General features: G+C 49.7%; 1 protein-coding gene across 7 annotated transcripts in view; it reads left to right on the forward strand.

Annotated features, from left to right (window-relative positions):
* The window catches only part of MSRA (methionine sulfoxide reductase A), a 321997-nt gene that overhangs the window by 248839 nt on the left and 59843 nt on the right, over window positions 1–13315 (forward strand). The window contains exon 7 of one of the 7 annotated variants that reach the window (XR_001156784.3): window positions 9256–9430. The exons of the other annotated variants lie outside the window; for them this stretch is intronic. The gene's annotated coding sequence lies outside the window, so the exon portion shown is untranslated. The remainder of the gene's footprint in view (window positions 1–9255; window positions 9431–13315) is intronic. 7 annotated transcript variants of the gene reach the window in all.

Raw genomic sequence — 13315 nt, forward strand, 5'->3', positions numbered from 1 at the left:
TGCAGCACTCATTTCACCTGACCCATTTCGGGAGTTTGCACGTTACTTCTCCTGGATGACTAGTGGGACCATCCCTCTCTTTGCATCTTTGGCACTTTGTAGGAAGCAGGCACCCTGGGTTTGGCGAGTGCATTAAACCCATGTGCAAAATAGCTGTGAGCAACATCCTCGGACACATTCATTGCCTTTCATCTATCATATGGGGACAGGACCCATACATTTTTCCTCCTCTCCCTGATTCCTGTGGTCTGATGACAGGAACACCACTAGGTTCCCACCCACTGGCTGCAAGCAGAGAGGGAAAAAAAAGGCAAAGAATCTAGAGAATGAAGAATCTTCATTCTCTCTGTCTGTATAATATATTCGTTAATTTCCGTGGACAAGAAAGGGAAGGCATTGGAAACATTTTAAACCCAGCACTTCAGCTAGGATAGGGTCTATTTTAGACACAACAAAAGGGCCTTTGTTGTTCAAGCAGGTAGATTTATAAGCCCTGCCCTAGTTTGGCTGCACAGACTGGCCTTGGAGATGACAGATCAGAGGACTACGGGGGAGGGGACGCGGCGCCCTTTCATTATGGGGGCAGCGACGGGAGCAGGGCCCGGCGCCTCCCGCAGAGGCCGCGTCCCCTTTCAAACGCACATCCCATTCCGTCTGGGCCCCACGTGGCTCCGCGCCCCGCGACCCCCGCGGCGGAGCCTCCTGGCCACACCGCTGCCACCGCCGGCGACGCTCGTTTCGGGCTTCCGGAGATCACAGCTTTCATGTCGGCCACGAAAGCGGGGAGCCGCGTGCACCTCGGGAGCGCAGATGAAAGGACGTTTGTGTTTACGCGTGTGTGTCTGGAGCTTAAAGGACGCGGACAAGAAAGAAAACAGACGTTAGCGCTCTGCACCGACTTCAAACCGGGACTGCCCCCGCGCGCCCCTCTTCCGCGCGCCCCTCCCCCGCGCGCCTCTCCCCCGCGCGCCCCTCCCCCGCGCGCCCCTAGCTCACGTGACGCGCGCTCTGGGCCGGCCGGCCGGCTCCCGTTGCCAAGGCAGCCGGCGAGCGAGCCCGCCCATTGGCTGCGGGCGCGGAGGGCCCCCGGCGCGCCGGGTCAGGGCGGTGTCCCTGTCCCTCGGGTGGGAAGCGCGTGTGGGCCGAGCTGGCGGAGCACCGTGGCCCGCGCGCCCTTCGCCTCCAACCCCTCCGAGCTCGCTTTTCGTCGCGTGTTTGCATTTGAAACTGGGCCCGGTGACCCCTTTCCCCCGCTCACTGTCACCGCAGGTGCGAGGGCCGCCCACCTGACCGTGCCTTCCCACGGCAAAGCAAAAGGAGGATGGCGTTCCGTAGCGAAGTCTGCACCCGAGCCCGACTGTTCGGAAAATCATCTTCCCCTCCTGGGGGTCACCTCTGAATTTGCCAGGCGATCAGAGTCACTGTCTGGCCTCAGAGCTGCAGGGGACTCCTGTCCTGACCCGTGCTCTGGGCAATCTGTGACCCTGATCTTGCACCTGGCCAGACAGGTGTGGAGAAAGCTTGGCAGCAGAACTACAGCTGCCTCTCTCTGGTTCCCTTCTGCTGGGGATTTGGGGTTCCTGCTGTTCAGTGAGGGGTGCACCTCTGAACCAGCCATGCCCAGAGTCCCTGTCCCCAGAGTGGGGCACCAAATTGGAATTTGCCTGTGGCTGGTGACCTGGCACCGCTGGGCCAATGCCGAGCATGGGTCAGTGGAGTCAGGGGTACAGAAAGCACTTTAGCAAACACCACCTCATCTGCTTTGTACAGGGAGCCTGGGAGGCCGTTGTTCTAATCCCTGTCCTATGGGAGACTGGCTGATGCTCCTGAGGTCACAGGGTTTGTAAATGGGGGACACACACCGGTTCCCTGCTTCCGAGCTTTGTGTGTGCTCACTCCACGCCGGCACGTGGCCCTGCGTGTTCCTCCTGGACGCGCCACACCCTCACGGGTGTGTAAGTGGGGAAGGAGGCTGGTGATGAAGGCCAGTCCTCCCCCGTGTCCCCATCTTTCACCCTGCCGGTTTCCTATTTTGTAAGAATGTGCGCTTAGTGTTCAGTTTGTCAGGATCGGGGTTGGCTAATGGTGGAGGAATTTCCATGCTTCCTTTTGCTGGCAGAAACACATTTACAAATACAAAAACTTTTTACAAAATAGCAAGATTTAGTAAGAAGGGAAAACAGGGTGGGAAACAAAAGGATCTGGTTTGGGGGATATCGTTATGCCAAAGACACTTGGTTGAATTAAACGCTAATGTATTATTTCTACACATAATTCACACAAGGTGCAGTGTGGTTTCAGAAATCCACAGTGTAACACCCAAGCACTTGTGATAGGAAAATGTCTTTTTTTAATACACTTTTTTCATTTTCATTTCTGTTTGGCTTCTTTGCAAAGTCATCAGTGACAATTGCTGTGTGATTATTTCCCCCCCATCCCCCCACCCCAGGTTACAGACCAAACTCAACGCCCAGTGTAAATGGGGCAAGAAGGGTGGAGGAGACAGGGCGGGTGAACAAGTGAAGCTGTGCTGTTAAGGGGGTAGCCCTTACTGGGGTTCAGCCTCTTGTTGTATGTCCCCGAATTATACCTTATGTGATAATGAGCTTATGTTTATTCATGCATTAGACAGAGGTTATTTTTTACCATTTTGTGTGTGTATATGTATGTGCATACATATTTGCTTAAAATCAGTGAATTTCTGTGCCAGGTTCAGGTACCTGAAGGGCTTTTTGTAAGTAGTTTATCGTCTAGACTCAACATTTGATACAAATACATTTGGGAGCAAAATGGAAATTAACATCTTTTTAAAGACAGGCTTAGAAATTCTAATCCAGTTCATTCGTCTCCTTCCTTCTCTAGTGGCAGAGCTGAGTCATACCTGGCCGCCAGGCCACCATTCACAGGTACGGCCAAGGACATGGGGTACAGGCCGCCCAAAACAAGACCAGCCAATCCATGCTATGCTACGGTACAGGTTTCACAGTTTAAATCACCCATATTCAAAGGTGACTTGCAAACCCTTTGTGAGGTATGTGTGCTGTCAACATGGGATCACTGCCCTTGGTACACCAGTAGCTCTGTGACCCTCTGTCACATTGAAGACGTGTCCAAAAAGACTGTCTGCTGTTAGTCCACAGAGAGCAGCATTAATTCCAATATATGTTGATTCATGTTCAAGTTGATTCCTTTCTGATTCTTGAAGTTGGTCAATTTTTCTGGTTATGATATTGAATACCATTGAGTTTCCCTTGATAGCATCGTCTGGTTCATGATTTTCCATCCTGAGCTGCCTTCTCCCCATCTCCCAGGAGCCGGTGCCTCCCCAGGTTCCCTCAGCCGTGCTGGGCTCACTGCAGCCTCCACTCAAGTCGCCCGGGCGCAGCCATCTGCAGGAAAACATTATTAGAGTGTTATTAGTATGCAGCAAGGTGCCCCTCTTTCTGCTAAATCATTTTGTAAAGTGGTCCTCACAAACGCACACAGTCTTTGTTATGACAGCGGGGCTCCGTGTTTCCGATGCAAGACTAATGAGACTCGGAAGTAGAGAGGTAAATTAGGTGGCCCAGGAACGCAGGGGTTAGGGGAGTTGATAAAAGATAAGAGAAAACGAACCTAAGGGACGATCAAAGAGCAGCAGCAGCAGAAAAAAAATATATATCCTTAGGTAGGAAAAAAGGCAAATAGCACACGCGTCAGGGATTAGGGCTAAGAAAGGAAACGTGAGCCGTGGTCGTGTGCACGTTGTGTATGCAAAAGTAGCCTAGACAAGCAGGCCTGGAGAAAGAAACAGAGCAGGAGGTGAAAGGTGGTCAGGAATAATTGTGTTCTTTATGCTAAGTGAAATGAACCAGGCACAGGAAGGCAAAGACCACATGCTCTCACTCACGTGTGGCATCTACAGAAGTTAAAGTCACAGAAGTAGAGAGGAGAAAGATGGTTACCTGAAGCTGGGGCGGAGGGGGCAAGGCGAGTGGGTGATCAAGGGTGCAGAGTTCCAGACAGGCAGGAGGAGTAGGTTTGGAGATCTATTATTGCACGCAGGTGACCGTAGTCAATAATGTATATTTCAGAATAACTTAGAGTGCATTTAAAATGTCTCATCATAAAAAGCAATGTGTACTGGAGGTGATGGATATGTTAATTAGCTCAATTTAACCATTCCACATTGTGTACACACATCACAACATCGCATTGGACCCCATAAACGTATACAATTGTGATTTGTCAATGAAAAATAATATTAATAATGAAAGAAATGTTTTAAAGAAGAACTGTGTTTGGATGAAAAGAAAAACTGGATATTTTAGGATTGCAAAAGCACTGGGAAGAAGTCACCCAAAAATTCTCCAAGAAGTGCTGCCTACATACTGAAAGTTTCTGACTCTCTTTAAGGGACTTTGTGGTGCTTTGGTGACTCATGCAACTTTTTTTTTCTTTATAATATCCTAATCTTCGAAGTAGAGCTGGCACCCCCTGGCCTGTTTGCACGCGTTGCAGGCCGTTGCGAGGATCGGAGATTATGAGCGTGCAGAGGATTGTCCTCTAGAAAATGCTCTGCACGCACAAGGCTTTTGCCGAATCAGGGTCACGGGGAGCAAGCAACCGGTGAAGTTCCAGTCCTTGCCGAAGATGCATTTTGTAACTGACGCAAGAGCCGACATTTTATTCTTTTCTATTTTTGAATTCACTGCGGTTATTACCTTGTTCCTATGAGACGACTTGACTGCAGAGACGAAGTTGAGGGAGGCTGATAGACAGGACTCGATTGATCTCCTCTCTGTCCCCTGCCTTTCCCAGCCCCACAGCTTCAGAGTGAAGCCATAACTCAGCGGACACTCACCAAGGGATGGCGTGTGAGCTGCAGTGCGTAAAAACCTTCCGTTACTGTCCCTCTCGCTGAGCATGGAGACAGGCCCCATTCTGTCATTTTCCCGGCTAACTATTCTTCAGAAGGCAACTCATTCTTGAAATTAGAGTAGAGTTTGCGTCATGAATTGCCCTAATTTGTGATTCGGGTCCTGTACTGGCCACTTTTGGATTGCATCTGTCTAGAGGTGCATCATATACATATGATGCAGCATATACTATGCAGGTGATATGAGTTCAATGCCCACCCTGTTCCTTGAGGTTAGGTTTGTTGAGTGTTGTTTCCCCCTGTAAGGCAATGGGATTTTCAGTGCAGGTTTTCCAGGGAGCCCAGGGACCCCTGGCCTGCCCCCCTGTGCTGTTCTCAGCCCCCGGCCCCCCAGGCCTCTGCTCCCCACCTCCTTCAAATCCTGATGGAGCAGACAGCAGCTGCACTGGGCTTGCCCCTGCGTCTCAATGCAGTGGCTCAGGACTCAGGCTCAAGTGAAAGACAGCTTGGTTCCAATCCCAGCTCTGCTGCTCTGTGATCTCAGGCAAGTTTCTTAACTTCTCTGGCCTCAACTTTCTTGTATATAAAATGTGGATAATAAAAAACATATCTGCTTCATAGGCTTGCTGGGAAATTCAATGAGATAATGTATGGAAAGCACCTTGCATAAGCACTCTACACACACATAACACACACACACTCCTCTATTAACTTCACAATGAACTCTTAGAGGAGTACATTTGCAATATTGTATCGGTAACTACTCCCAGAAATTACTATGAATACCAACTTTTCCCCATCTCCTGGTCTCAATTGTTCATCCTCCAACGACCTTCGGGCTGGCTCAGCAGCACCACAGAGTGAGGGGGTTCCGGGCTTCATGGGGAGAACACCGTCTCTGTCTGCTCCCCAACAGGCTGGAGGCAGAGCTGAGATCGGATATAATTAGCTTACATGTCAGACCTAACAATCCATGCTGTATGTCATGCAGGAGTGATCTGTGTTTTCAAGGTGGTATGAAACCTCATAATGAGCCAACGAATAGCATTATTACAGTCGAATAAACTGCAGCATGATTTATGACGATTAAAATTTGTTTCTAGCATATGTTTGTCTTTTTCTCTCCACCCCCCCTCCCAAAGTGGAATGTATGCATCTGTAGCGCCATCCATTTGCAAATTGCATTCCCAAACCACTTTCGGATCGTCTACTAATCAGTTCAAGGGAGAGCTTAGTGATGGTAGGTGACCCAGTTCCCTTTATTTGACAAATGTAAATGTAACACTCGCTTATTGTGTGTGTGTGGGTGGGGGGAGTCCCTAGTGACCCTCACATGTGAGTCAGTAGATTTCTGCTGCAAAATTTTTAACATTGTTAAAACAGTATACATGAATCTGAAGCCTTCGCAACCAAGCAAAGAAACAAATAACAACAAAAGACAGAGATTTTTAAATAATATCCTATAAATAACTGTAGGTTGTTTCTTTTTTAATATCTATGGGCTTTGCTGTCTCAGATCCTATTAAGACATATGTGGCTATCCATAATGAATGGATGGATGGATGGATTCATACTCAGTCTTGCTGAGTGTCTCTCTGGGAGATACTGCTTGTGGCTTTGTTTACTCAAAGATCACTTTGAAGATAGAACACTCTATAGTCCCAAATAGCAGCATCTGGCCTAGAACTGACATGTGATCATTATCTCCAAGCTGCAGGTTCGGAGCTTCATCCTCATGCCCAGGAGGCAGCATGTATCACCTGAAAGACACTAGCTTTGGGGTGACCAGGTTCTCATACTGTCCCTTGCACTAACAGCTGTGTGATGCAGGCAGGTGCCTTCGCCTCTCTGGTCATCCTTCCCCTCTGTGCAGTGATCTGTCAGCAGCCATCCCCCTCTAACGTGAGGCTGCAGAATGGTGGCGGCTGCCTCACCTTTATGCACACAGAGCCGGCCGTATCCCAGGGAGGGTCTCTGGGGGTGGGAGCATGTTGCATGACATGAGCATCGTTAAGCAGTTGGATGAGCTACCTACTGTGATTTTGAGTGAACCTGGACCTTGATCTCAGGTTCGAGTGCCAGGGATAGCTCGGTTCACCAACACATTCTCTGTTATTCTGTAAGGTGGTGGACAAGACCTCAGGTCGACTCTTGGGCCTGTGAATCACTACTGTGGACACATGTATTTTTCCTGAGTGTATAGTTGTCTCTCGGGGCATAACAAACTGCCCTCACCATAGTGTTTTAAACCAAAAATGATCGTGTCTCACCATTCTGCAGGTGGGCCGGATTGTCCTGCTGGTTTTGCCTGGGCACGTTCACGTGACAGCATTTGGTCGACAGGCCACCTGGAGACTGGGCTCAGTTGGGATGCCCAGGCTGTCTGGATCTCTCTCCCCACGTGATCTTTCCTTCTGGAGGAGGTTAGCCCAGGTTGGCCAGCTCCTGTGGTGGTGGCAGGATGCTGGGCCCTGATGGCAGGTGCCTATCAAGCTTCTGCATCCTTTGCTGATGTCCCCTGGTTGACTCAAGTCCCGTGACCCAGCCCAAGGTTAATGTGGGAGGGGACTGCCCCTCCCTGTGTGGGCACCAGGAAGCGTATGAATAAGTGCTGGCCATTTGGGCCAATGGCCACAGGCTTCCTGGACTGGGTACGGGATAGCAGGCGGTTTCCTGGGCAGACTGCTGCAGGCCGTGGCAGGTGAGAGCCAGGCATTGTCCATTTGTATGTTCAGTCTCTCACCATTCCCCAAACTGCAGGTGCTAGTCTGCTGTCCCTTGTTACCTGTCGTCACAAACCCCTCTCCAGACTCCATAATTCCAGCTTAAGCCACCTCCAGTGTTTTGTTGTTTTTTTTTTAATTCACAAACATACTATTTATTCAGCTGGTTACTTCATTATATTGCCACCTCCATAATGAAAATTGGGTATAAAAATGAGAGATCTGGTGGTTATAACTACTTTTTACCAAGTTCCTTTTGCAAGTGATCATCTTGGCCATTAACAAGCTTTCAAATCTCAGAGAGGAAAATAATTGTGACTTAATAGCTAGTATGTACATTACTTATCCACTCAGTCTCAACTGTGGCCCTGGAGCTGGCTCGAGAGCGTGTCTTCATAGCTCCTGCACTCTAATCATCACACTTATCCTCCTTGCTTTTAATTGTTATTGATTTGTTTCCCCTTTTGCTCCAAAAACTCCTTGAGGGCAGGGACTCTGCCTTGTCTGTCACTGTATCCCCAGCCCATAGCTGGTCTCTGCCCTTTACAGAGCCGGCACGTGACGCACATGTGGTGAATGAAGGAAGGATGCAGCCGGGCTGTGCATCTAGACTAGCCACACAGAAGATGAGTCTGTCCTTAGATAGATTTGGCATTGATGAATGCAAACCTGCAGGTGAGAGTTTGCTTATAAATCAGGAGCTATAGGGACAGAGCAGCAGAATAATTATGTGTCAGAACCGTCCGTGTTTATGTAGCCCTTCCTTTTGTAGTTCTAGCAAATTGCTTTGTCTGAATATGTGCGTCCTCTTCCCAGGAGATTTCTTTTCTTTTTTTTTTTTTTTTGAGGCCTGTACCAGTAGCATGGCCAAATGCCTACTTCCCAACTTATATCTGGGGATAATTGGCTTCTCTTTAGTAGAAGTTCAGTTCACACTACCAGGGCATCTAAAATATTTATTTCCTCACTCATTAAAACTCTGCAGTCACATGTCATACTGGAAAGAGGGATAGGTTGGCAGAGTTGGGGACCAACGCGTAGCTGGGATTCGCGAGGTATCGTGGGAAAGAAGGCTTGCTGAGGACTAGGCACATGGGTGTGCAGGTCGATCTCGGAGAACAGCGTGGTGGAAAACAAGCAAATGCCCACCCGCCACTCACGCCATCTGAAAAAGCCTCCCGGCTTGGTAGTTTGGTTCCTGGATTTCCGTACCTGATGAGGATGAAACATCCAGAGAATGCCAGCACCGTGCAGAGCACCACCAGCCTAAGGAAATGGAATCAAAAGAGCGCCTGCAACATCTGAATAATCATCTGCAATACATCTCTTCGTTCTAAACCATGATTAGATAATGCAAATTGTACATGATAATCATAAATTAAGACAATTACTAATAAAACAGAATACATTTATTGTTTAAATTGCTGAAGTTTATATTTAGAAATCGCCTTTGAGAGCATAGACATTTTTCCTGCCATGATTCACCTTTGCTGTCAGGAGCGGCGAAGCAGCCGTTTCAGATGGTTTTAATAACAGTGTGTGCCTCTTGTGCGGTGAACCGGCTTTCTGCTCTGCTGCGCTCCTCCCCGTCCTCTGGTTCCATCATCCCAGGCCTGTTGTACCTACTGTTCCCTTTGCCTAAAATGTCTTCTCCTTTTTTGTTCATTCTTCCAGATTGAATGAAAGCCCTGAGTCTTCTAGGAGGCCACCCCAACTCTCTCCGGTATCGCTTTCCCCTCTGCTCCCGCGCGGAGTCCCGCGCCTTTGCTCACGGGCGTCTGTGACCTCATAACGCACTTGAGCACGGGTCTCTCTCCCCTCGGTGCGCCGCCCCTGCTAACCTGCAAAGGTGAGGAGACCCGGGCTGAGTTTGTAAACTCCCTCCACCCAATGCCTAGGGCCTGCCCCTGATCAGAAAGCAGGAAATATTTATGTAATGAATAAAACGGGACGCTGACAGTTTAGTTCATAGAGATCTGCGTCTCCCCCTGGCGGCCTGTTTGGCCCCCAGGTCCTTGCTGTCGGTAGTGCCTGTGACAGCTCACCCCAAGTTCTCTGTGTGAGGCTCGTGGCCACTAGAATGTTAGAGTCCCAGGGACCCGGGTGCCTTCTCCTGCGACCCCCTCACGTTCCAGACACACAGTCTAGAGAGGTGAAGGCGCCTCACGAAGGTCACAGCTTCCTTTCCAGCTGCCGTGGACACTCTGACTGGTCAGCCAGCCCCCCGTAATAAGCCAGGAGGGACTCCCCAGAGTCAGAGCCTGGTTCATGTTTCAGACTTTCCTTTCACCAGCCTGGCCATTTGGGGTCCCGTCCCCTTTCTGTGTAAAATCTTTAGCCACAAACCAGTGACCCAGGAGTGGAACTGGGTCTGCAGTCTTTATTTAGAGTTTGAATGTTAACGCCTTTCTAAAAGGCATCTCGTTAGCTCTAGTCCCCACCCTTCCCCACAGACAGTTACTACCTGTTTGAAAACTGTGTTTTGTACTCACAGCACTTCTCAGTTTGGACCGGCCATGTCGCCAGTCCTCCACAGCCACACGCAGCCAGTGGTGACCGGACCGCGTTGGACGGTGCCGTTCGGGTCCTTCTCCCAGAGCCCGTGTACTGTCCTTGCTCCCTCCTGGGGGCATTTGGATCTGAAACCTGTGTATGGGAAGGTCACATATAAAGTCCTTCCTATTCTGACATCCAGTGAATCTTGCTAAGGTGAAATTCTGAGTTAAACAAGTCCAGAATCATCATAGATGTTTCATCGAATTAGAACTCACTTATTGGTAGCCATAATGTTTGGACCGGAACCAGACAGTGGCTCTCAAATGTGCAGAGTCAGATTTTCCAGCCTTCGGGCTGAGTGGGTGTGTAGCTCGTCCACCCTTTGTCTCTGGCCTGGGCACAGCGGCTCATTGCCAAGGCGGCCACACTCGGCGGCAGCACCAAGCAGACCAAGCCCTCAGCAGACTCACCCCCGAGGCCTCCTGCCTCTTCTAGTTCTGAGGATCATTCCAGACTGTCGTAGCCATTTGCCATGCTTGGCCTGGCAGGGGAAAGCATAAGTGGTGAGTCCGGAGCAGCCAGAGGTCTTCTTGCTGCCCTGTCCTGCCATCCCTTCAGGTGACAAAGAGTGTGCTTTGAAGCCACCACCCAAGAACCATTCTTTCCTGTTCATTATCTGCACCTGCTTTAGAATTGGCTGGAAAGAGAACCTCATTTAGCTGCCTAAGCAGGAGAAGTCTGGAGTCAGGAGACATCCTGCCAAAGGCAACTCGAGATGCTTTGCCTGTTCCTCCATGGTGGATCCTGTCTCCAGGCAGCTCCGTTCAAGGGGAAAACAGTTCACTTTCCCTCGCTTGTGCTCATCTTTACCAAACAACATCACATTACGAACGGTGATGTTTTCTTCTTCTACAGGTGACTTGTATTTGCAAAGATGATCTCTGTAGAAAGCGAAAGGTTTCTGTGAAAATCTGATGCCGTGTTTCCCTGAAAATATGACAGGGTCTTATATTTATTTTTCCTTAAGAAGACACCCTAGGACTTATTTTCAGGGGATGTGTTATTGTTTTTAAGTACGGTACAATAATCTACACTGATTCAAATATAGTTAAGTCATCTTCTTCTGGAACATCATCATCACTCTCCAAACCCCGAACTCCATCCTGAATTTCTTGCGACTCTATTTGCTTTAGAACCATTGGCCCCAATCTCTCATGTGGAGCAACAGAGCTCTCACGGGGCAGATGAGAAGGGCTGCTCGTCTTCTCTACCGCTCCGCAACAAAATGCATGGGTTGTGCAGACGCACTGCGTAGCCACGCCCAGTACTAGGTCTTATTTTCAGGGTAGGGCTTCTATTGCGCAAATGCTTAGAAATCCTGCTAGCGCTTATTTTATGGGTAGGTCTTATTTTCAGGGAAACACGGTACTTATGAGACAACTTTCTGGGGAAGGCTGCTGGGTGATTAAACTACTTCCCCGTGTAGACAGAGCACCCTCTGAGAATACTCGTGGTCTACAGTCAAAGACCGTCACACACGGGAGGATGACTACACAGCAGTACTTCTCCAAGTTGCTAGTACACGTAAGCCACCTGGGGATCTTGTTAACATGCAGATTTGGGTCCAGTCGGTCTGGGGTGGGGCCCCAGTTGCTGTTCCTAGTAAGCTCCCAGGAGAGGCCCAGGTTCCAAGGCTGTGAGGAACTTCTCTGGCCCCAGGCTATGCAGCAGTCATGTTTAATGAGAAAAGAGCCCGACTGTGGGGCTATTGACTGAGTAGGGAGACTGCAGAGGACCGAGCTGGTTTATAAAGCTCCGGCTTTCATGGTCATGAGCCGAGTCGCTAAGATTTCTACACAAAACAGCAGAAAATGTTTGCAGAAGGAAAAAGCGATCTGTATGCAACAGCTTCCTACTTCCTGATCCGTCGAGGGGAGGCAGCTGGTTTTGTTTGTTGGTGCCAGTGATCCGGAAAACACTCAGCTGAGCAAAGTTCTATCGTGGTTGGGCAGGACGGAGCTCCTGTGCAGTGGATCTTTTGCTAAACCCTAAAATTGTTATATATAAAAACATACAGATAAGACATGGAAATAATATCTAAAAGACTGTGTGTGTGTCCTGGGCACACACATGCTTTTGCTGATATGTAAAAGAGAAAATCTAGAGTCTGGGATGAGCTCTCCATTGTGCGCTGGGACCCCAAGTTCTGCTTGGGGCAGCGCGGGTGGCAGGGTGGGAGCAGGGAGGAGGGAGAGCAGAGCGGAACGGGGCCATCGCTTCTGTGCAGCTTGCAGCGTGGAACTTTAGTGTCGGTGACAGAGCGATCTGCACACGGCGCTGGCTGATCAATGTGTAGAAGATTGCAGCTGCAATCGCTGGTTAGTCTCTGTTCTTTTAACGCTTTCCTGAAGTGCCATTTTGTCTCAGTAAAATGCTCCCTAAAAATACTCAAATATTTTTAGTTGTAGAGTACAAATCAGATCGAGCTGCACATTTCCCTGGTGAGCAAAAGTGATGAGTTTGTGTTCATTAACTCGAGGCCATCTGGTGCAGACACGCTGCCGTCTGTGAATCAAACGTGCATCAAACTCCAGGGATCAGAAAGCGCGCCAGAGCCAGTGTTTCGGAGCGTCAACAACAACCAGGGGGAGGAAGAGGCCTCGACTATCTTTTTTTCCTTTTCTTTTTTAATAACCGGCCCCGCCTCGCAGTATATCAGAGCATCCCGCGCCACTCAGCGGATGCACCACAAGGCTTTCCCGGACCGTCTTTGGGGTGTGCTTCTGCAGCTCCAGGGGGCTGGGGGAAGAGGAGGAGAGAGCATCCCGGTCCCTCTCCCTGCATGCTCCTGTAGCCACAGGCCTGCGCGCCCACACACGCTCTCATGGAGAGACAGAGACTCTGGGGTGCAGCAGTGCTCAGGTAGTTGGCACGCCGCGGACATTCCGCCTGCCCCAGATAGCCCCTTTCTCCAGTAGAGAGTGCTTCTCGCAGTCCTGCTAATGAAAAGCCACTCAGCAGCAGCAGCTAGCTTTCTGTTCAGCGCACTCACCAAAATATACGTAAATATTATAAAATAAATGGCTGCACTGACCCGCCATGGACTGTCACCAGACCCCCAGTGCAGTGCAGGGAGAAGGGCCCCGGGAGGCCTGGGAGGCTCCTTTGAGGTTCCTCCCACCTCGGAGTCTGGATTAGGCACCCGGGGCTTGTGTTTGCGTGTTAGCAGCCAGCCCAC

Source organism: Microcebus murinus, chromosome 24 (genome assembly GCF_040939455.1).
Source record: "Microcebus murinus isolate Inina chromosome 24, M.murinus_Inina_mat1.0, whole genome shotgun sequence".
Taxonomy (NCBI): Eukaryota; Metazoa; Chordata; class Mammalia; order Primates; family Cheirogaleidae; genus Microcebus; species Microcebus murinus.